The sequence below is a fragment of the Myiozetetes cayanensis genome, unplaced genomic scaffold (assembly GCF_022539395.1).
Source record: "Myiozetetes cayanensis isolate MyiCay16 unplaced genomic scaffold, myiCay2020 scf7, whole genome shotgun sequence".
Classification (NCBI taxonomy): Eukaryota; Metazoa; Chordata; class Aves; order Passeriformes; family Tyrannidae; genus Myiozetetes; species Myiozetetes cayanensis.
This window is the reverse complement of record NW_026087964.1, coordinates 14,869,188-14,893,804: the sequence shown is the minus strand read 5'-3', so window position 1 is coordinate 14,893,804 and position 24,617 is coordinate 14,869,188. Positions and strand designations below refer to the sequence as shown.

At 41.5% G+C, this 24,617-nt stretch overlaps 1 protein-coding gene across 2 annotated transcripts in view; it reads left to right on the top strand.

The window, feature by feature from the left end:
* Window positions 1–24,617, top strand: part of PPARGC1A (PPARG coactivator 1 alpha) — a 369,906-nt gene that overhangs the window by 171,032 nt on the left and 174,257 nt on the right. The window contains exon 1 of one of the 2 annotated variants that reach the window (XM_050338767.1): window positions 21,930–21,989. The exons of the other annotated variant lie outside the window; for it this stretch is intronic. The gene's annotated coding sequence lies outside the window, so the exon portion shown is untranslated. Of the gene's footprint in view, window positions 1–21,929; window positions 21,990–24,617 lie in introns of those variants that run through there. 2 annotated transcript variants of the gene reach the window in all.

Below are 24,617 nucleotides of genomic sequence, written 5' to 3'. Positions count from 1 at the left end.
AATCCACAGTACTTTGCCTGACCTCTTGGGAGTTTATCTGGATTTTCCATTTGTTTTTTTGTATAGTTCTGATTTTGCTTAGAGAAGACTATGAAAAGCAGTCTGTTTTGGCTTAGACCTCAGTTTCTTCTCCTATCCCTTTCCTTCAAATGTAAGACACGAACTTGGGTTCACTGGCAGTGCCATACTCAACTTTCTGGAGGCACATTTCTTCATCTTCAATCTATCAACCTTTCTGTCTATTGCCATGTGACAGATGGTGCTGATTCTTACTAAATAACAGTGATTTACAGTTTGTAAATGTCTAACTTAATTCTACATTATTTAGAAATCAATACTAATTTGAATTGATTGTATTTCTAAACCCTTAGATTTTTTTTTTTTTTTAAGAAAAGGGCTGACTCTGACAGTGATAAGTGATGATCACATTTCTCCACTAAAAATCCATGGAAGCCTTCCTCTAGTTGTCCACATACAACAATAGCCCCATTCTAAAATGCTTGTGTTTCCTCGTTATTAGAATAAAATTTGCAGTTTTGATATTGCTGGCGGTGATTTGACTGATGCAATGCTAATGACTCCAATGGATACACTTCTGATTTGCATTGAGATTGCAGAAAAGCAGGACTGGTCCCTAGATGGAGGAAAATTAAAAGTCCGGAGCTCAGTTCTTGCCTGCTCTGCATAATATATGGTCGCTTGCAGGATGGGTGCAAAACTTAAGATTCAAGTGAGTGGGCAGTCAGATTTTCCTGTTTTTTAAAAGTGAGATGGTGGGTGGGTGAGGAGTAGCTACTCAAGCATCATCCCCAGCTTTGCCTGTGGCGTCCTTGGAGACTATGGCATTTTCATTTCCAGCCTGCAAAATAGGGTGAATAATACAACATACTTAAATCAAAGTGTTGTTGAAAAGATTAATTATTTCTGAGTACACTGAAACTAAATGCAAGTACTAATAACTGGAATTTGTAAAATGTTAGTTTTAGAGCCCTCTGGATGTGTAGCTGATTGATGGGCACTGAACAGATGACTATTCAGAGATCTGGAAGTTCTTCCCTGTTAAGATACCAACTGTTGTCACGAAGGACTAAAGAATTTTGGTGTCATCAAGTACAAAGGAAAATTTAATGGTTCAGTAAAACCAGAGGATGGATTTCTTACTTTCAGGGTAGGAGCATAAAGAATTTGCATCGAGTAATTGCAGAAAGAAAGTTTTAATAAGTTTTCCAGTCTCAGTGCTTTTTTGTCATTGTGTCTAGCAGGAGCTCTCTTGGGTGTGTCCCTAGACTGTGGTTGCTAGTCCCCTTACTAAGCAAAAGAACTCTTGTAATCTGGGTGCCCAGAGCTCCATCCCTAGCTCTGCCTGCTTCAGCTGCGGAGCAGTGGTTCTCTTCAAGGACAACGTGAGCAAAAAGGAGAGGAAAATACATTTAGCCAAGAAATTTCTTATCAGCGCATTCAAGTGGTACAGGATCTTAAAAGGCACGAGCCAGCCCCTGCATTGGACCCATGACTTCCTTTTCTTTCCTTGAGAGGGTTAATGGCCTCTGGTTAGAAGTCTTTCTTGTACCACAGCCTGATTCTCTTCTACAATTTTTCCATCTTCTTTTGCCTTTGGTAAGAAAAATCCCAAGCATTAGCCCTACCTCTTGGTTTCTGTGTGGAGAACCTTTAAGAGGCAATGGAGCTACTTACCAGAGTACAGGAAAATACAGAATTCATGATTTCTCTCTTGTTATCTGTAGCAAGCAGAAATGTGCTCTTACAAAATGGGGGTTCAACTTCACAGAGCAGGCTCTGATCCAACATGATAAAATACATGTTGTCTACTGGATAACAGGCATTTCACATTCAGATAAGGGCATGTTTGCAATGTGTCGCAAGCACACCTAACAGAAATACTGGAGATGCACTGATTTAAATTTTCTTAAAGATGTGAATACCAGATGTGGCTCAAAAACTGGGCTGATTCTTGAAAATCCTGCTGTCAGTTTGGTGGGTTATATATATATTATGCTTATATGAAACTGCTAGGACCTTTCTGTACTGTTTTTGCAAAGTTCTAAAACACCTGGTTTTGTTCCCTTTTTACCCACGTATCTTTATTTGTCAGGATTTCTATTGTTGCCTCAGATTGCTGAGTACCTTGAAAGAGACTTATTTGTGGTATTTCCAAGAAAAATAGAAGTAAATTAATATAAGCAATATCACAAGAACATTCTCACAAGATTTCCCTTAAGTTTGTTTGGATTCAAACAGTTTCCTTTGCTCAGATGGTGTTTGCATTGTGTGGTGACCGATGACCAAGCCTGAGCTCAGTTCTGCACTCTGGAGCTGCTCTTCTCAGCATTTAGTTCTCTCAATATGGTTATTTCTCTTCTCAATATGGTTGTTTCTCCTTCAGCTTCCTAAAGCATTTTGTTTTAAGGGTTTAAGTAATTTTAAATCTGCATGTTTGTCTGAAATAACAGACGGTTGAGTGCAAAAGCAGAAGAATAAAGCCGTTGTTAAAATTCCGGAAGCGCAGCACTGTCTGTTCTTTCTTCAGTGAATCCGCAGGACTCCTCCTAAATTTACCCAGAGTCTGGCACAAGAAACATAGTATGTTGTCACATTTGTCTATACATTAAGTTCAGTGTCACAGATAATGTCTTATTTGTATTGGAGATATTACAGTGATGAGCTAAGGTATGTGGTGAACTTGTCAGTTCATAAAACATTTTGTAACAGATTTTTTTTTCCATCAGGGAAAGGAATATCTGGTGGTCAAAAATACAGGGATGGCATGTTCACAAATACTGCCACAGAAATAAATCTACCATAATCTTTACTGAAGAAAGTATTATCTAATGATCCTGTTATTAAACTAAAACCACCCTGAAAGATTTTATGGCAGTTAAATTAAAATATGTACTCTATGCATCTATTTAAGTTAAAGCAGTTTGCAATGAAATCCTTCATAAATGAATATCTGACAGACTCACATTGACTGTAGAAGGTTACACTCCTGATAGGTCATCACTGCTGCCACACGAGAGATTTCTTCTAGCAAGAGCAGAATAAGGGTGACTTTCTTGTTCATCTTGGAAATTTGCACACCAAGTGGGTATTTTCTGTGTTAGGAGGCAGAACTCCTGGCATGTTAGGAAACAGAACTGAGTGAAAACATTATGTTGGCAGGACTTGCGTTTAATCTGCCACGTGGAAGTGTTTTTGTAGGGGCGGAGTTCTGTTATACCTACCTCATATTTTTCAGTGGTGGCTGAAGCAGTATCAACCTCTGAATTGAAAACAAAGATTTTTGTCAGTTTTTATATACGTGGTGTGTCTGGGGTCAGCATCCAAGACAGGTCAAACTCCAAGGCACTTGACCTGGGAGGTGCAGGTTTAACAGAAAGCTGAGGCCTAGACAGGGTGGAAAGCCCAAGGTGCTGTGGATGTTGAGTTATGTGTTGGTCTGCTCTTTGGTCTTCAGCTCGTACTGCTGGAGCAGCGTGGTGTTGAAGCTGGCTTAGTTTGAACTTACCAAGGCAGTCGTGCGAGCACAACTGAGGAATCAGGTAGTGTTAAAAGTGTGAAGAGGACCTTTTAACTTTAGAGCGCTTTGACTATTGTAAGCATTAACCCAATGGAACACAGCACTTATTCTGGTTTTCTGTGATCTTCAATACCCCTTTGCTCTCGGAACCTTGTAGATTGGCACAAGATTTTTAGCTGTGTAGAGCCCCAGGCTAAGAGGATCCCTTATGGGCATTTTATACCAGCATAGCCCTTGCATAAAAAAAAGCTGTGTTCGTAAAAGGAAAATAAAACTGTCTGGTTTCTGTCACTGACTTCTTGTTAAATGCCCGTATCCTGTGTGGAGGGTGATTTCTTCCAGGCTGCTGTCGTTATTGGGGTGCCCTGAGTCTGGCCATAGCTAAGCAGTAGCAACCCAGTTCTAGCAAACTGAGCAGTAAACTGGCTCATTAATCTTTTTTTCAGCAGTTACTGGGTCTTTGAAAGACAGCAGTAATGCAAAAATAAAAAATAACTCATAGACAATATCTTGTGTGGGGAAAAAAAGAGATGGATCATAAATAACCTCAGAGAAATATAAGGACCATTATCCTGAGTCAGATTCCAACTGGAAGTGAGTCAAAATATTTTGACAAAGTGCAGCTGCATCTCTAAGCAGGAAAGTTCAGAGATGTCCTATCAGATTTGTGGCCCAGTGTGTGTCTAGGCATGCCTCTCCAAGATGATACTTTGAGAATGAGGTAGTAATACCAATTGTCTGGATATGAAATGACAATATTTGACATCACTTCTGCTAATATTGCCTGCCAGAAAGGGACATGGGGGAATGATCTCTCTATCTATCTAGAGCTAGAATCGAAATCCTAATTCATCAGCCTTGTTCCCTTTGTCATTCCTGTGAGCTGCCCTTAGAGTTTGCTTCTCCCTCATACTTGATTTCATAGGTTGCTATTTGATCTTACATGTTAAATTTATCATTTTATTATGACTTGATGATCACAAAATCCCCCTTACTATGCTAGAAGCACCCACAGGCATCAGGCTATGGAGTCTTGAAAAAATGTGGTTAATAAAATTTGTGTAGCTTTGTCTGCTGAAGGTCTAATTGTTTTGGTTTTTTTTTTTTTTTTTGGGGGGGAAGTTATTTTGCGAAAAACATGGCTTTATTTTGACTGATGTTTTGCAATTTTTTCTAATAGCCTGACTCTTGCCTCTATCTGTAGAATTGAAATGTGATGTTGAGCAAGCATTCACAAAGACCTGGTTTTGTCAGGAGTCATTTTCCTTCTTCAGAAAAAACACGTGGGACTTCGACACTTATCTGGCAAGACTGTTGGTTTATAACTGTGTAATCTGAGCCTGGGTACTAAGAGAAGTCGAGAAAGAAATATAGCGCAAAGCCCTCAGGGCTTGAGGTCTCGACATTGTGTTGTGATTTCATAAAACTTCCTGAATTTTGAGGAGACATGCAAAAAGCAAGAGTTGGGGGGGTTCTTTATGCATACCTATCAAAATATGTCACATAGGTGTGCCATTAACAGTTGGCTTTTTGTTGTTTAACTTTCAGTAAACTGGGAAAAGCCAAGAAATGAGGAAATATTTGTGTGGAGGATTAATGTTCTTTTATTAGATCAACAGATTTAGCTGGGAAAAAAAGCAGATTTAGCTAGAAAAGAAGCAGAAAAGCTCTCTCGGGTATAAAGAAGAATCAGCACACATTAAGTGTGTCTCAGTCTAACTTAGGAAAATTCCATTACTTTGAGAAAAGTGCACAGTTTGTACAAAAGAGGATATAGGTGATAGTCATTTGTCCACATGGAAACGGAAACACAGAGATGAATGTTAAATCCAGTACACAACTATTTCTAATTCTGTCTTCATGTAATTTCTTCCATAGTTCTTCCATAATGCTGCTCAAAATGTATATTAAAATAATTTTGAGCCGAGTTGTTTTTGTTGGAAATCCATTCTAGAATGCTGTATTCTGAATCTAACAAACTTTCCTGTTTACAGATTAAGTAATACTTGACTACTTTCTACTACAGTTATTTTCTATATATTAACCTTCTAACTTTCCTTTTCTGCACCCACTGAGGTTTATTCCCCTCTCAGGAACCAGCAGTTGGAGCTGTGCTCAGGCTTCCAGAAAAGGTCTCTCTAGAGCCATGTATGAATCTTCTTGCCCTTGCCTTTGATCAATCTTTTCCTTCCCTTATAGTTATTCTCTTAAACTCATCTCCATTTTAAGGGTTTCCCATGTAGATAATAGATACTTTGCTGGAGTCCAGAGAGATAAGGTCACTATGTTCTCTTGAAAGTTAATCATACCAAAGGAAGCTATTAGTTTGGTTTAGTCTGCTCTTGATAGATCCACTTTGATTTTCATGCCATTTACTATTTGTTTACACCTCTTTTAGGTATTCCCTCATGGAAGAGTTGTTCTAAAGCCTCCCATGTTGTAAGATGAGATAAATAGGCTCATGTTTGCATGAATCACTTTCCCCTTTCTGAAGTATGTAAGTAATTTTATCAGCTAATCTTTAGCCATAAAGTTCCATCCTGGTTTAATCATTTGTTCAGATGCCCAGCCTATAATTTGGTGTGCCAGTTCTTTCAGAAGTTGTAAGCTGTGATCATCTTGTTCTTCTGACTTGAAGGAACTACGGAAATGGAGTTGTGCTTCCACTTAGGATTTGATTATTTCCATTTTTATACTCATAACTGCTTTTGCCTGTATCACCATCAGCAACAACATCTTTACTGTAATTTAGTTTCTGTGGCAGAGTTGCTACCCTTTCATCTGTCACTGCATTGTTGCCCAGCCTACTCCAAGACATTTACTGAATTTAACCATTAAAGGAAGAATCCTAAAAAAGAGTTATGAGTTAACCCATTTTCATGAAAATCAATGGTAAAACCCTCGCCATGCACCCCCTGAAATTTTACCTGAGTCTTACATTGCTTTCTGAGGGAAAACAGGTGGCAGAGGTGATAGGCATAACATATCGGTATCTTTGAAAATAGAATAGGCTTCGAATTTATACTGCCCCAAATAAAAATTTAATTTTTCTGCAGAAATACATTTTGTGTTGTGGGGTTTTTTTGTTTTTGTTTTTTTAGGGGAAAAAAGCATCAGCTCTTATTTTTAGAGGAAAAACATCCACCCAGATAATGTTGGCCTGCTTGTAGAATGATAGGAGCTGCAGATGGCATAAATATATACTGTTTGTCAACCTAAGAGATTGTTTCACTGTAAACCTCTGCTTAGCAGTCTGCATTTTGCAGATGATATTTAAAGTATCTGCTTTGTGAGGCTGGAAATAGGCACTTAGACTATTACCTCTGTAAAAGCAGAGTCAAATCTTACATCACTTACCTGGGACTGCTTGCATGAGACTTGTAGGACTGGTCCCTCAGCTTACAAAGGTACACGCTTTGAACTCTCTCTTCATTAGCAAACACAGAATTTACCTGGCAATAAAAGGTATCTTTGTATCACATATAGTCACAATAATGTTTATTTAAATATTATCTGATTCTCTCAGCACTTTTATTATTTACCAATAGAAAAAATTGCACCATTACTTTTCTTCTGAATTTTTAAAAATGACAATAGTGCAATTAAATTACTGAATTCATTTATATTTAATTGTACTTTTGGTTTTAATGTGCTATTGGAGGACATTTCTTTCCACGACTGTTAGTTTTCCATGCAACATAAGAAAATCTAAAGCTATATTAAGGAAATATATTACATTGGCAAGACAAAGTCTCATTAGTGTTATTTATGGCATGCTGAAACCTCATTAGGAGAAGGTATGCTGGATTCAAAAGTGCATTACTGAGAATGGTTTTTTTGGGGGGTAGGAGAGAAATTGCTTTTATTGTGTTTCTTTATCACATACAGTGTGGTTAGTGGACATGTTGGTTTCCTAAAGCATAAAATAAATTAAGATAGAAGGAAAAGAGTAATTAATCTAAGTAGTAAGTATAACCTCATTATAGATTGGGAATAGCTTGCACATGGTCACAAGGAGTTTCTGTTTACTGTTCACCTTAGTTTCAACTAGCCATTAATTTTTAACTTCTTTCACTGAAGGTAAAAAGTGATATTTTTCAGCATAGTAGTTTGCATCTTAAGCAGTAATAATGTGCTTTTAGTGCACTTCAAACCAGGGATGAGTGAAACTCGAGGTGCCGAGTCACAAATAGCCCTATTTAGGTAGTAGCATTTGCTCTAATGAGAGCTATATATCCAGTCCTGCGTAAATATTGTTTGGTAGGCGTACAAGGAAACCATTATTTCCAAGTAAATGAGAACAAAAGGAGAGTCCCTGAGTTGTCAATCTTGGGAGAAAGTCACTCTGTGTGGGCAGTATCCTTCCCCAGCCTAGGGCTGCTGCCGTTTAGTCCCAGAGATTTGAGCAACCCCAGAATGAAATGGCTCTGTACCTGCAGCCCTCCCGCCAGCCTGCCACCAGCACAAACCAGATGCCAGCAGTTAGTTCTCCTTCTCGTCTGCTCCCTCCTGCTGCTGGTCACTGTCACCGCTGCTGCACAGCTGACAAATTTCCTTACGGTGGTGCTTCACCGGGCTGCCTCCTGACAGCCGCGGTACCTGCTCGCCACGCACATTGTTTTGACTTCTTACGCCAAATCCACTTACTGCTAACGCTGCACACAGCTGCACTGATGGCTGTGGGTATTCAGGCTCCCTGTGCTCAGCCTGTTGTTATAATGTGAGTACCTGCAGGGCTCTTCAATAATAAAACATCTATTTTTCTACTAATAGTCCTTCATACAACCACTCCTGTGCGGTATCCGTGTTGGCATCCGTAGCGTTTATGAACGTGGCTTGTGGTAGTGGTTGGGAATACGCACCGGCTTATCACCAAGGCTGAATCAGTTCAGTGAACCCCAAAATACTGCACACCTGCTCTCCTTGTTGGTGTTTTTCTTTTTCCCCACTATGCCCCCTTAGCATTCCTTAGAGCCCCTTAGATGCTGTAAAGGGATAACTTTATGATAGAGTCACATAATTATTATAAGCACAGTTATTTATCAGTTGACAGATGACTAATGCTGGGGCTTTTCTGTGGGCCAAATCCTTACTTTCAAAGGATTTATAAAGACCTAGTATTTGAACTAGATGCTATCCCTTTTTCTCATCCTTTCTCCACCCAGTCACTGTAGTTGTGCCTTTTTATCTTCTCCGTGTGGTTGCAGTGGACATGGTATCATGTTACTGCAGCACCTACAAACTACATCTGAAGTGATGACCCTACTGAATTATTCCCCACAGTGACAGGAAGTCATAAGTAGTCTCTGCTAAAAACTGTTCTATTTAAACAGAAAAGGCAGATTGGGAGGGGGTGGCAGGAAAGCATGCAGGCAAAATAAATAAAGTGATTTTTAGAAAGTAGATCAAAACTACCTTCTTTTTCTGTTAGTTTTCTTCTTTTAAAAGGTTTTGGGGAGAAGATGAGGGAGGGAGGATATCTTGCTATGGGGATAAAGAGACTTGAGAGGCTGGAAGGAACTCAGGAAGTAAGTAAAAGAAACTGTGAAGATGGACTTGGGGGAATGGTTCAGCAGGTTAGTAGTGGTCAGTAGCAGAGGATGTTTCCGTTAGGGCATAGGAAGGGGCTGGTTACGTCTGATACTGTCATTGTGCCAAGGACCCAGGTACAGCTGATGTGTCCTTCCTGGAGCATCATCAGAAAGGGCTGCTCATCAAAATGAGGCCACTGCTGTCAGCATGCACGTGTGTGTGATCCCAGCTCACTCTGTGTTCTTGCTGTAAGTCTGATGCCTTTGCAGGAAAAAGTACCCCAAAAAAAAAGAGGACAGGCCTAGAAGGTAAGGACAAGTGGAATTCACTCCAACAAAACAAAAAGAGTATTTTAAATGAAGAAAGAAATGAGAAGAGTAGATAAAACTGAGGAATTGATGAATATCCCCTGGCTTTTTTCAGGAATATCTTTCTGCTCAGATTCACATAGATGAAGAAGAACAAGGCAGATGATGCTGTACTGACACCTTAGGGAATTAAAGTTGTGAGTCTGAGGAACATGTGGCACTGTGGAACATGTCTAATAAACAATGTCAGTCCTTTTTCATCCATCTGAAATGCAACTATCTTATGCTGTGCGAAGAGGAGGCTATGACAAGGTCTCCTCCTCCCTCCTCCATCCGTACCCTGCACACATTCTCTGTGTTGCAGAGGTGATGACAAATACTTAATCTTTTCACCTCTGCCAGCCTTCTGTGTGCTCTGGTTTACCATATAGATTCACTAGCGCTGCCTCTTCTGTGACAAAACAAAATGAAGAAGCCTTACTAAAGACACTGCTACCACACATTTGGGATGTGCTTACTTTCACACCCTTGCTCTGATGGATTCACAGCACTCCTCAAGCCACACAGCATGGTGACCATGTCCAGAAGATGCACAAACAAGTAGAAAGAGCTGGCATTATTGCTATGTAACAAATCCAGGCACAGTCCTGAAAACATTTTCAGCATAAGGGGTTCCTATCTGTAACTATGTTCACAGAGCCAAGCTTTGTGTGAGGTCAGGGATCTGAACCACCCCTGATGCCTAAGGTAGAAGACAGCTATTGGTAGTGACATCCACTTGCAAGGTGAAAGAGGAGATCTGATGGCTGTGGAGGAGGACCGGGGGGCAAACACCTCAGTGTTACCTCTAGCTGTAAGTAAGCAGCACATCTGATTTAGGCAAATTAAGAAATCAAAGTAATCTTACTCAATTCCATGTGAGTATTGTAGTTTGGACTTCAGAATTTATATCCTCTGCCATTTGGGCTGATACTGGTAACTTCATTGACATGGGGAATGTTAGTCTGTCCTTCTATCATTAAAATTATTGTTTTAAAACTTACCTTTAATAATAGTTCTTAACAGCACTACAATATTGGGTAGGTCATGCTAAAGACAGAAGATTCCAGACACACTTGTGATGAGCCTAGGAAAGCTTTATGTGATTAAGAAGAACGCTTCTGTCATGGCCACTTGTTTTTATATGTATTACTGTGAAAGGGGGAAGCAAAGAAACCACATAGGCCAGTCAGAGTGCTTGCGCTGCTAGCTGGATTTCCCAATGTCCCTTTGGAAGGAAAAGGGACAAGTCAGGATTCCTTTTGCATTTGTTTTTGGGGCATTTGCATCCTCAAATAAGTAAAAAAGCAGTAATTTTCAAGTGCAGCCAAATCCCTGGCAGACTGTGACACTTCCATAATAGTCATCACATCGAGGGCTGGCGTCACACGGAGATGTACTGGCAGTACTTGCACGGAGGCCTACTTCGGAAAGAAAAGCAGGCAAATTTCATTCCAGTTCCACTCTGAAGAGGACATGAGAAGAAAATGACAATGAATTTGATTTTTGTTCTCTTCACTTCTCACAAAATGAGGGTGTCTCCTACAGCCATACACAAAAGCTGTAAAAACTTGCACTTGTCACTAGGAAACCTGCCTCAAGATTTGACGCAATATATTACTTGAAAGATTTATACCATTTTCCCTTCGTCTGTTCTGTATGTTGTTAGTGTTACTAATCTTCTATTATCAGGAATAGAGCAGGCTATTTGTTGCTCAAGCGTCCGTGATGATATGTGAGAAATTAATCTGAAGACACTTGGAAGTTCTCCACCACATCGGCATTGATCGGGTGGAGAAACTGAAGATTATTAGTTTGCAGGAATGCCTGCTTTTTATTAGAATGCCTAAATAAAAGCAGCATAATAAATCACAGAGAAGAATAGAATGTGTGAAAGACAAGGCTCTGCCTTGAACACGGCACGGCAGTCATTGCCCTTTTATAAATGGGAAATGAAAAACAGCCATTGGTAACCTTACTGAGGGGGCTTCCGCTGAGCACCAGGCACAGAAACCTGTGCTGCTCTTCACCACGACCAATAAGTATTTAATTGTTAAATCCAGGGAGCATACTTGTTAGCTTGGCATGAGTGAGCAGTGACTTCATAAGAAGGATTTAGAAAGTTGGGTTGGGTTTTTTTGTTAATTAATGGTTTGCCATAGCATTTTCAGTTTATTTTCTCTATTTTCAGTAGCTGTATGACCTAAAATTGTATTATGAGGAAAAAAAAAAGGTTTTTCCTTTAGTCTTTTCCTTTTAGCTAAGCAGATCCGTGCGCTGGGGTCTTCTAATTTGTATGGAATTATAAAAATTAAGGAATGAGAGAGACATGTTAGTCCTTCTAGTAAAGGATTATTATTTTCTTATAGACATCATTCTTTTTGTAGATTAGTTTTATATGACTCTGTTGATAAGAACAATAATATTCAAGAAGGTAGTTTTTGATATATAATTTTAAAGATGACCATAGAGATGGTTGCAAGATCAAAGTCAGTGTCGTTCATTTGTCATCCGAAGGTCCCAGTATCAGCACTCTTCATTTAAATCCAGAAGTGGGTCTGAGTATAATGGAGTTAGTTGCCTGTAATGCACTTAGAAAAAATTTTGTGCTGGTTTTCAAAGGGGCTTGGTTGAGGTGGACATCTTGGGTCCCTCACTACATCTGCTGATGGCCCCTAAAATCTGCGGCTGCTGCAGGTCAGAGACTGCTACATAGAAGCTCCTTTTAGCACATGTTATTTAGTAATGTAATATCTTATACAAAGGCCAGTTATTCAAGCTGTAAATGGAAGAACTGAATTGCCCCATAAATTTGAGGCTTATTGATGTGAGTTGCTTCTAATATTTCTATAGGGAAAAATCCACTTATTGATCACTCGGGGCACTGTCTTACTTCTGACATTAATTTAGTTGTAGATTAGGTTGGAATGTATTACTTTCATAAAGATCCTGAATGGTTGGAGTCATGCAGTGAAACTGAAGCACAAATACCAGCAGACTGTATGGCTCGTGACACTGCCTGAAATAGCAAGCAGCACCAGTGAGCTGGCATGCTTTCAGTTCGTCTTCCACTGAGAAGGCTTATTACAATAACAAACAACAGGTAGGGCTTTAGCAAAATAGGTCTCTGATTCGAGCTGCTAAGGGATCATCCACAAAAGTCTTCCTCTAGGTGCTTTAGGATGAGTAAGGAGGATTCAGCAAAGGATTTGGTCTAGTTTACGTCCAGTACTGGAATAAGCGTCACAAGGAATTAACAGAGCAAGTGTGTGAAACCAGCTATAACCTTGGTGGGTTGGCTAGGTGCCAGGTGCCCACCGAGCTCCTCTATCATCCCCTCCTCAGCTGGGCTGGGGTGAGAAAATATAACTCTACTTTCCTCAGTGGCTCAGGGAGATGGGGAAGAGGGACTGTGGTCAGTTCATCACTCTTTACTGGTTCTTCCTCTTTTCCCCTGCTCCAGCATGCGGTCCCTCCCATGGGACACAGTCCTCTGTGAGCTTCTTCAAGTTCTGGCCTGCAGTTCTTCACAAACTGCTCTAGTGTGGGTGCATTCCACAGGGTACAGTCCTTCTGTGCCCTGGAACAGGTTACCTCAGTGTGGGTCCCCCATGGGGTTCCCAGTCTTGCCAGCAAACCTGCTCCAGTGTGAGCTGCGCTCTCCATTGTTCACAGGTCCTGCCAGGAGCCTGCTCCAGTGTGGGCTTTGCACAGGGTCACAGACTCCTTTGGGTGCATCTACCTGCTCTGGTGTGGGGTCCTGCATGGGCTGCAGGTGGATCTCTGCACCCCTGTGGACTTTCATGGGCTGTAGGGTCATAGCTGCTTCACCATGGTCTTAAGCACGGGCTGCAGGGGAATCTGTACTCCAGTGCCTAGAGCACCTCCTCCTGCTCTTTCTTCACTGACCTTGGTCTTTGCAGGGCTGTTCCTCTCACAGGTTCTCTCTCTGGCTGCTGTTACACAGCAGTTTTTACCTCTTCTTAACTGTGTTAACCCAAAGGCGCTACCACCATCGTTCATGGTCTCAGCTTTGGGAAGCTATGAGTTTGTCCTGGAGCTGGCTGGCATTGGCTTTGTCAGATATGGGGGAAGCTTCTGGCAGCTTTTCAGAGCAGCCACCCCTAGAGCCTCCCCACTACCAAAACCTTGGCATGCAAACCCCATGCAATGGGAAATATTAACATTGTCCAGAAACGCTATCAGTGGCAGAACAGATCTCCTTAAAGAGGTTGGGAAAGGGCAGAGTGAACTTAAGGCCATTTTGCTGCATTAGCTGGAATCCGTGGCTGTGCTAGGATGGCAGGAGTGGGGAGTGGAGTGCTCCTGCATTTGGTCAGCCTCTCCTAAATCTTGATGACAAATCTGCTTTGCTAAAGTCCTGTGAGAAATGCTGATAAGCGTTCTCAATGTAGTAGTAGGTGCCAGCATCCTCTTTTGTATTCCCTGTACTGGTTCTGGTTTACTGAGGAATGAGGCAACATCTTTGATTTGATCCATCCTGCCCACGCAAAGGAAGGGCAAATCTCCCACAGTCCACTGCAGTGTGATATATGGCACATGCTCCTGTTCCTCTCTGATGATGAAGGGTTCCTCTCTTCACAAATTGAAAATGTTACCTTCTGCTCTCTGGAGTAGGAGAGTTGATTCCATTAGCTCTGATGTTCCTAATGGGGGTCCTCCAAGTCATGCCAGAGGAGGATCATGAACTTGAAGGCAACTGAATGGACCTGCGTTCAACTTCTTTTGACTGTACCTGAGATTCTGGGATCTGTCTTGCTTGCACGTTGGAAAGATTTAAGTGGCAGATAATAAATGGATGTTTAGGTGAGAAAGGTACAAACAGAGGAATGGGATTAATTTCTGATGTTTACCTCTCGGTCTCTGTGTACTGAGGATTATAAATGCAATAAAGCTTTAACTGTTGTCAACCCTGAGAATGCCCTGACCCTGACCAGACATCTCCAATATAACCCGCATCAAGGCCAACAGCTGCCTACCCAGGTAAAGGAACAGGATCCAGTGTTGATCTGTAAGGCCATGGGAATTGCTATACCTCTTTAGCTCTCTAGTGCATCTAGAGTGGAGGGAGCCTGGTCCCTCAAAGTGGCTGGCACCAGCTTTTTTCAGCCAGGGGTGGAGAAGTGTTGGGTGAGCATCAGGGCGGTCAGACATGTCAGTCCTGTGCTGTGTCTGAAGTGACCTTCAGCTTCCCAGACTGGCTCATACTGGGAAGCACTTCTCTTTGTTAGTAGTATCTGCATTAAGTTTGGATTGCTTACTATTACAGTTTCACTTACACTTGTAGGAAGTTGATACATTCTTTCCCTCAGGCACTTCTTTCAGCACTGATTTCCACTCTAATTACATATTTCACAAAAAACACTTGATTTTATTGGTTTGAGTCTACCATCTCTGGCTTTTGTTGTATGTCCTTGCTTTCTTTTGAGAGTCAGAAAGAATGGACCCGCTGCCTTTTTACCATTCTCTTCTCTAGAAACTTGTGTCATTTCCTGTGATAATAATTTTTCTTCTTTAAATTAAATGCAAAAAATGAACCCTTTCTTTTCACATTTGATAGGAGGGATTTTCTGTGTTTTATTTTCATTGCCCTTCTTTGACCTACTTCTGCAAAGTGGAATGAGGAGTACTGTATAGTCTTTAACAGGCAGTTGGAAGATGTGTATTTCCCTTAAATGTGATCTCAGATTCCTTCTGCATGCATCCTAGCATGTATGGACTATTTTCATTATTAAAAGAACAAGATAATGTATTTATGGCAGGTCATGATTTATGTGTGACTGCATGTGACACTGGATTTTTGTAAACTGGGGCCTGTTAAGAGCAGAAATATGTACCTTGATGAAATACCATGCTGCATTAAAGGCAGACCCACAGCTGTGACAAAACTTTGAGTGGGATCCCAAGCCTTCTGTCTTCTCTTCTGCTATCGAGACTATACAGCAGCGTTTCCATTGGGTGTCTGACCTAGCATGATACAGAAACTGGGATCCAGAACATGCTGCAGAAGTTGGGAACCACAAAGGCAAAATATCTACAAACTCATTAAAAAAACCTGTGCAGGACACTACCCTAACAAGGGTTCTAACAAGGAGGTGGAAAGACTGCTGGAACACACAGAGTGCATCCTCAGTGGGTGATAAGGGATTTAGTATATTTTAAACAATTCCTGATTTTAGTATTTCTATTATATTACTGTAATATTGTATTGATATAGGAAATAGGGTATTGAAATCAGAGTCAGAGCACAGTGCAAGCACATTATAGTAAGATGGCCACTGTCTTCTTGACTCAAGCCCAGAAAAATGAACGGAATTCAGGACGAAGAGGAACACTTTTGATTTAGTATTTCATCCGCAACTTGTGTGAAAGCAATGTAGTTGTTCTCTTCCTGCTATTCATTTCTGTCCTCGTCTTCCTCAGTTGTGCTGTTTGAGGACAGAGTTTCCAGCCTTAACCCTGAATTGTCTTCCTTTGGGATTTCAAGTAAGAGGCTGGATATTGCTTTAATGTAGTGGGGTTTGAATTTAATTTATTTTTGTTGGTAAAGAATATTCATCACTCATTTAATTCAGAAGGTATCTATTGATTCCTTTCTCCTCATTTGGTATTTTCTGACATTTTATAGCCCTTGCTATTGATTTATACAAAATCCGTAGTCCAAACGTCCCAAGGAGTGCTTTATTCACTTGTCATTTGCTGTTTTTCTTAACTAATAAATTTAACAGCCATGTACATCCAGTCTGTTAAGATCTCGTGGTGCTGCTTTCAAAGAGATGACAGTCTGGCACGAACAAATGAGTAATTCTTTCAGGCAGGAGCTTAAAAGTTGCAAGATAGGCAAGATGGAGAAACAAGCTCCTCCTTGAGTGGTTAGCAGACAAAGCAAGCTCCTCTACTCAAAGGACATTTAGGTTAAGGTGGAGAAAATACAGCTCTGCTTCGGCCTGTGGAATGTCACACATTATGATGCTCTAACGGCAACTTTATTTTTAGCTTGTCAACAGGTAATCTATTTAAACGGCACATGCAGCAATCCATGTAAGAACAGGTACATCTGAACTCACAGAATATGCTGAGTTGGAAGGGACCCACAAGGATCATTGAGTCTCAGTCCTTAGCCCTGCACAGGATCATCCCCAACAGTCACACCATATGCGTGAGAGTATCATCCAAACACTTCTTGAACTCTGTCAGGCTTGGTGCTTCCCTGGGGAACCTTTTCCAGTGTACTACCATCATCTGGGTGAAGACTCTTTCTCTAATATCCAACCTAAACCTCCCCTGACACAACTTCAGGCCATTCCCTTGGGTCCTGTCACCACAGAGAAGAGATCAGTGCCTGCCCCTCCTCTTCCCCTCATGAGGAAGTTGTAACTGCAGTGAGGTTTCCCCTCAGTTTCTTCTTCTCCAGGCTGAACAGATAAGTGACCTCAGCCACTCCTCATACGGTGTCCCCTCAAGGCCCTTCACCACCTTTGCTGCCCTCCTTTGGATGCTTTCTAATGGCTGTGCTGATCTGCCACACCATCCCCTTGACAGGGCTGCAGCAGCATAGAGGGATTCCACTGGCATCCAAAACCTCCACTGGGGATAGTCTAATCTGTAGTCCCAGAAGCGAGCAGGGGATTTCCTGAGCCCAAGTCTCACTGAAGGTCAATGACATTAGGTCTTCTTTCTCACTGGTACCTTCTAAGCTAAGTTCTAAGTTTGGGAATGAGGTGTGAGCTTTGTGTGATCTCAAATATATGGGAGAAGATGCTGCAGTCCTTTGGAACATGGGCAAGGGGGAAAGCAGGATCTGTAGAGCTCTGAGTGCTTAGGAGGTACCCAAACACACTCTTGCACTGTTGGTGGTTTGGTTTTGGCCATGTGCACTGCACACTATCTGGGAATGGTGTTTAAAGAGACAAGGTGACTGTAAATTCAGTCCAGAAATATACTGACTGTGCATGGACCCAGGGAAGGGGGAGGGAATTCCTTTGTACGAATTGGGCCACTTGGACATTAGGTGTATAAGTCTTAGAGTCACCCTCTGTTCTTCCCACTGTTGTAAGCAAAGCCATGTCCATGGGGTGGTGATTTTTGTCAGCTTGAGGTAAGTACCGGGGCTAAATTCAGATGACCTGCACTTCCTTTTCTCTTCTTTACCAGAGGGACCTGACTCAGGTATGGACGGGTGGCATTTAGCTTTAACAATGCAGGTCAGATGAATGTCATCACCGGAAACTGCCCTTGCCTCATTGTGTTTGGGACATATCCTGAGTACAGCAAGTTTGACAGCAGTTCCCCTGGACTGCTCTTTCCTATCTCTGGGTTGTTATGCAGGTTACTAAAAGGGAGCCTGGCTGATGAATAAGAACACTGTGTGAATAGCTTTAATATAGGCTGGGTAGGAAATTATGTAGCTGTGGCTTGGGTTTAGTTCAGGGACAACTTAAATTTTACCCTCAGTAGCAACTGTATAGTTAAAAGTAAGAGTACTTCAGGATTTTTCCCTTTCATGTGTTATCATGCAATGCTCTTTGGTCTGTATTTATAAGTTCTTCCTCTTCAATCTCTTAGAATGTGTTAGAGGGATCTTTTTGGTATAAATTTTGTGCCTTCATGAGTTAAGGTGCCAGCTGTGGGTCTAGCACTGAAAACACGCTGTGTGCTAAAGACTTGTGATCTAAGAGGCAGAAATACATAAAGATGTTCTGTACTGAGAGATCCCAAGGATCTCTTAGTAAGTTTACTAGTTCACACCATCATCCTCTGATGAGAAAACTCAGAAATAAAGGTTATTGTGAGACTATGATGGGTATGCATGGCAAGGAAAACAAAACTGTAGCAAGAATTTGATGCATACCAGGTACTGGACTTCAGGGGTTAATTAATGTGGAACTAGTAACAGAGATCAGAGTACGATGTTATGGAGAAGGAAATGAAAGGTGGGCACATCTAGGACTGTTAGGAGAACTTAAGGTTTTGAAAGAAATATGTTGAAATGTGGTGAAATCCATGTTGTGCTGTGTCTGAGCTGACCTCACCATAGCTTTTGAAGGAGGTGGTGAAAATTGCTTATATTATCCTTGTATCGCTCCAATAACAGTATCAGTTAGTCTACTGGTATCCAGCATGATGCTGAGTCTTCTCAGAGTGGAGTTCAGTGCTCCACTAAAGACCCTTTGTAGTACTGAGGTCACCAGGACACACCCAAACCCTTTCCTGCTTCACTGTCATTCCTGATTGTGCCACTGGAGACCAGATGGCTGATGAGGAGCTCCAGGCCACCCTGCCATGACGGAGATGTATCCTACTGACCATATCCAACACAGCACTACTGTGCTTGAGTGGCTAGGCATGGAAGAGCTGTGTAAGCGTGAGAAGCCAGTCCTTGCGCAGAAGCAGCACCCATTTCACAGTTCAAGTGTTTTGAAAAATTGGGATGTGTCTGGGTAGAAGTTCACTATTCAAAAAACCCTCATGTTTCTCTCACTTTTTTTCTTCACACTGGTGGCAGCTATACAGGGGTATCACAGTAATAAATTGTGGATATATTAAAAAAAAAATTAGCACATTGTTAGAGTCAAATCCAATAATCCTTGGGATGAACTTGTGTAGCATCCCTGTTACCTTGTGCTGATAAATCTGTTCTCACGCTATTTCTTACTATTGGAGATGAAATTGCAGCAAAAGTCTTTTAGACTCAAAGCTATAATATCCAGAGATGTTTTGTTTAGAGTAGTGTAAAATCAAGTATGTTGTATGAACTTCTAGCAAGGTATATTTGAGCGGAGTAGTGGATTATGGAGAATGATGTATGGAGCTTCTTTAACTATGTGGAGTTAGATTTGATTCTTAGCAAGTAACTGACAGATTCATACGTAGGGGAAAATTGACGTTCTCATCTATATATTGTTTTTATTATGTTTTCTTTGCTTCAGGCTCTAACATATCAAAGACACTGGGTGAAAAAGAAGTTTGATTTCCATCAATAAATGTCTTCATATTCTTGCAGCTCATGTACAATTTTGGCTATTTCATGGTGGTGAAAAAGACAAGGGAAAGTCATGAAATAATTCATTGCAATCCAGAGCAGCTTAGATTGGAAGCATTGCTAATATTCACAATTATCACCAAGCCCTTTCTGTGTGCTATCCATCTTAGATTTAGAATTACGCTCCTGGCCCAGTATGACTATGTCAGTATGTTGGTTTGCATCTGTCTGTGCCATATGCAGAGTAAGACAGGAATTCCTCCTGCTTTGTTTTTAAATTTTTTATTGTACCCCTCCAAAATCAGACCAGCTGTTGCCTAAATGCTGCCTTTCACAAATGCCAGTACTCCTAAAAAGTGAGCTTGTCTCATCTCAAGGATTTGTTATCCATGTTGTTGTACTTTGTTGTCATCTAGGAGGAAGGTTTCGGTATTGGCAATACTGTGGGCCCTTTGTCATCCTGCTAATGTGAATCGGGCACTCCTTTGCTGCTGGACAGTGGGTGGGTAGTTTTAGGCATGGGGTGTTAGCCACTGAGGCCAAGTCAGTGGCTTTGGATTATCTTTGCTGGGTGCCTCTCTTTAAATAAGTAAAAATTAATGTTTTTCACTTAGACAGCAGAATCGGAATAACTTACAAACAGAAAGTCCCTTTGCATCTCTTTTGTTGCCAGCCTGACTCTCCCTCTGTGTCTGTGCAAGCATCTGGCTCCTCTCTGGCATTTGTACTGCTTTACCTTGTGCTCCTGGGTCTAAAAATAAACTATCCATACATGTAAGAGGAGCCGGTGTTCACGCGCGCTCCTGGTATGTAACACAAGTCCGAAAGTCACACTGAGTGCTGCAGAGGCTCACACTGCCCGGGCTGCGATTGTTTAACTAAAAGGAGAGGAAAAAAAACCAACGGAGGAGAAATTCGGAGCTGCAGGAGGGAGGCTCATGGTGTTGCCACAATGTGGAGCAATGTACGCTGAGTACTGCTTGGCACACTTAATCTTGTGGTGAGGACATTTTCAAGCTGCGGAAGACCCAAAATTTGTGACAATAGGTCTACATGAAACCTGAGGAAAGTGGAAATGTTTTATAGCAGCCTAGAAGAAAGGTGCAAAGGAGGGGGCTTTTGTTTGTATTTCAGCAGCCCTGTGCAGAGGTCTGGCTCAGGCCAGGGAGGATGGCTAGGAGTCTGCAAATGAAAATCCTCAAGAGGAAAAATAAACCTAAAAATAAATACTTTTTATTTCTTTCTTTTTTTTTCTTTGTCTGCATAGTAAAGATACAGTGTGAATGGTGGATAGCAAACACTTTAAAAAAATCTCATCCTAATAGTCATAAACTTCATGAATTCTAAAGGTATCGCAGTATGTCTTTTTTTCACAGGAAAGAGTTGTTTCAGCTTAGAGAGTACTTAAAAATTAATACTTTGATTTTGTATTGAAGCAGTAATTCCAAACAAGAGTTTGTTCCTTGCTACTTACTGAAGCTTTGATTTCCAAATGCAATGAGCTCAATGTTCTCAGCTAATCTGTGATAAATGCTATAATGAAGTAGAAGGAAAAACTGTGTGGTTTTTTGTTTGTTTAGTTGGTTGGTTGGTAAAAAAGCTAGACAACGCTTTAAGGAGTTGATGGAGAGACTAAGCCATCTCTTGATGAGATGAAAGATGGTGGTGCTCAGTGAAGGAGTGATAAAAAACATCATAAAGAGAGCCTAGCCATGCTGAGGGTGTGTGGCAGGCATCTCTCAGTGCAATGCACAGAGAGCAAGCTCAAGCAATTTTTTTAAGTGTCTTACACTGGGACTAATTTTTGCTAGTTTGGGGTTGAAATACTTGTGTCCTGCTGAACCCATTTCTGCATTGCTGAACCTGCGCTCTGGAAGAGCTCAGCAGCCAGTATGGTAATGAGCCCATTTCTATCAAAATGGCCTGTATTATTATTCATGTTTATTGGCTGCAGAGCGGTTCAGGAAGCACTTTTCAAACAGATACGCTGAAATATTTTCTTTTACACAGACCCAGCAGCTATTTGTATTTCCTTCGCTTGAATCCACACCCCCAGTGCAGTCTTAATTATAGTGACACCAAATGAGACAATTATTGCAATATGTGAAAAAAACACTTTTGGGAAAGGCTTTGGATAGTATTAGCAGTTCTGCTATACTTTACATCTAATTAGGGCTGTTCCACAATGTCACCAGCCCTCTGTCATTACCCTGCGAACTCCCTGGCTGCAGCGATGCGTTTGCTGGACCAGCGGGAACGTGTCAGACCACGGTCACACTCCCCCAAATCTTTTCACGTGTGGATCCTTCATGTCGACCCTTTCCCTCTCCTCCCATCCCCTCTCCCCCTTGCCTCCCCCCCACCCGTGGTGTGACATTTTCTTCATGACAGTCTGTCACCGAACTGCACTTGCTGCTGCCTCGGTAAAGGCTTACAAAGAGAGTGTAACAGCCAGTGGCCAATCGAGTTTGTGCAAGCTCCATCAGCTATGGATGAAACATCCACGAGAGAGAATAAGGACTTAGAAGAAAACTGGATAAAAGGGCTGCGACGGGAAGCTAGCTGGCAGGTTAGTGATACAAAAGACATATGCTTGCAAGTGGATTAAATCTCAGTGCTAAAAATCTCTGAACTTTTTAAGCTCAGCATAGGTGAAACATATATGTTTATTTGTTATGATGCCTGAAAGCATATTCCTGTGAGAGCAGTTGTCATTATCTTCTTATTTTCTTGGAAGGCATAGTTCTAAGATCTGAAAGCTATCTATTCCAAATTGTAGGACAAGTAAATAGTTTTATAAATCTGCAGACGTTACTAAATGCACACTTACTTAATAAAGGTCCTTGCAATAACAAGTTGCAGGTGCATGCTGTAATATCAAAGGAAATACGTGCCTTGTGTCTGTATATATGCAAGTTTATTCCATTTAAAAATAATAATACACCACCTGTCACCCTGTTATTTAATTCTGTCTTAGAAACTGTTACAATGGATTTCTTTTAGCTTCTTTTAATGAGGCAACATCTTTAAATGCACAATGCTTGTTTTCTTTATCGTACTGGACTCACAATAGATGTGTATGCAATTCAATCCAAAGGGAGGCAGTTTTCATTAAAGTGTGCAGAGCAATAGGGTTTACATTATGCAGTCCCTTTCTGGAGTTGCAGAATTAGATACCGTTTCAGACCTGCTAAGCCCCACTGAGTGGTTGTGATTGCTGTTTACATTATATCCCAAGCATCGTCTGTGCACTTCTTTATGCTCTATTGCATTTTAATTGGTCAATCAACAATATTGCAGAGTTGTGTAACCAAGCGATTTCTTTTTTTTCCCCCTTACTGCTTCTTATAAGGAGTTTTTAAAAAATTATTATTATTGTTGTTATTATTAATTATTACTGTATTTTGGCTATGCCATTATACCAAATTCAGATAAAGCGGTGCTTTGATTTGTCCCTGTCAGGTGAAGCTGTGCAAGAGTCCCATCTTGGTAAGAGTTACTGTAGCAGTCTAAATGCTACAAGGGCATGGTCCCTTCCCCAGAAGAAAAGATGGTTTAGTTTGATCCCCTTCCCATAACTTTTTTCCGGAGAAGGAAATATAAATGTCTTTTCTGAGGAGTGTGATACTCTCTGTAATACTGCTTGTGGCTTGTGTCGTGGTGCCTTTCTGATCATCTGTCTATATCACAAGGCAAAACGAAATATAAAATCGGGATGTCATGAATATCAAAGCCAAATGATCCCTTCTCTCTATGTCACTGTGAAAGCAGGTGCGTGGAGGTGATGGAGAAGAGGTGGTCACAGTGCAGGTGCAGCATGGGATACCACCACTGCCCCAGAGAATTGGGCTCCACAAGTAGGTGAAGGAGGGGAAGAGCTGAAGGCAATGAGCAAAAAGCAGGAGGAGAGCTGGGGCTGTGGTGCAGTTAGCCTGTACACCCACTAAATGATCTGGAAATGTGTTCTTCTGCTTTCCTGGTTTGTGCTGTTTCTGCCAGGTCAGATGAGTGAAGAGTGAGTTGGGAAAACATGGAAGCAATTTTCCTGTAGTACCTGGCTGCAAACCAAGCATGCCGTGGCAAGAATTAATTTCCAGTCAGATGGTTCTACCTTCTTTTTGGGTCAGAGAGTGTTACACCGCTACACAGAAGTAGTGGCAGCACAGTGAGGGAAGAATCGGCATGTACTGTAGGTGCCATACCTACAGCCCTGAGATGGGCAAAAGGTGGGACCTTATCTCTGAGGAGACAATGTCCCCTGCTACCCTTGCATGGGTGCACAAATTCCCAGGCAGAAATGCTGTCTTGATGAGCTTCCCTTCAGCTGGAGCACGGGGATGGCAGTTGTAGATGTTTTGCTCTGGGGACTTCAACCCTGTTACATCTGAGGGAGATTTTCAAAGAAGCTCCTGGGAAAGGATTATCCAGTTCTCACTCTGGTTGTAACTCATCCCATATTTCTTCACGCTGCAAGGTCCCAGGGTAGGGCAGAGCATCGGTCTTAAAAGGAGCTGATTTTAGAGTGAGCGCTGCAGAGCCAGAGCTCCTCTTCAGTCCTGTCTGCTGGGGAGCTCCAAGGTGATGGCGTACATCCTTTCTTCTTAAATGGGCCAATTTTTTTTAGCACTAGGGTCTTATATCCATATTTAGTCTCCTAAATAAGTGTCCTGGTTTTCAGAAGTGCTGAGTATCCTGGGAAGCCAATAGACATTTCAGTTTTCTTGGGCTGCAACGTGTGAGACCTGTGCTTTGCAGTGGGTGGTGGTGGGTACCTGTGGGATGGTCCTGGGGTCGGAGGCAGGCTCTGGTGCCACGTGGCAAATGTGGTGGAGCGGCCAGTGTCTCCCTCTTGTAGCAAGAGACATGGCAATTCTGACTTTGCACTTAAAAAAATCAGGCCACTTATTTAGCAGGCTAAATATAGGTTAAACAGGCAAGCTTGAGCATCCTGCTTTAAAAATCCTGGCGATGCTCGTCATCTATCCTACCTTTCAGCCAGCACACTCATCATGCTGTGAGAGGTCTGTGCGGTAGCCCCATGCACATGAATAAACATCAGCTTACGAGTAAAAGAAGGAAGAAGCTTACAGTATTTCTTTCAAAGGGATATACAGTATGGAAATGGATCGCATTCTCTCTCCAAAAGGAGTCAGTTTTCTATTAAGTATAAAGAAAACCAAAAAGTTGTGCTAAAATG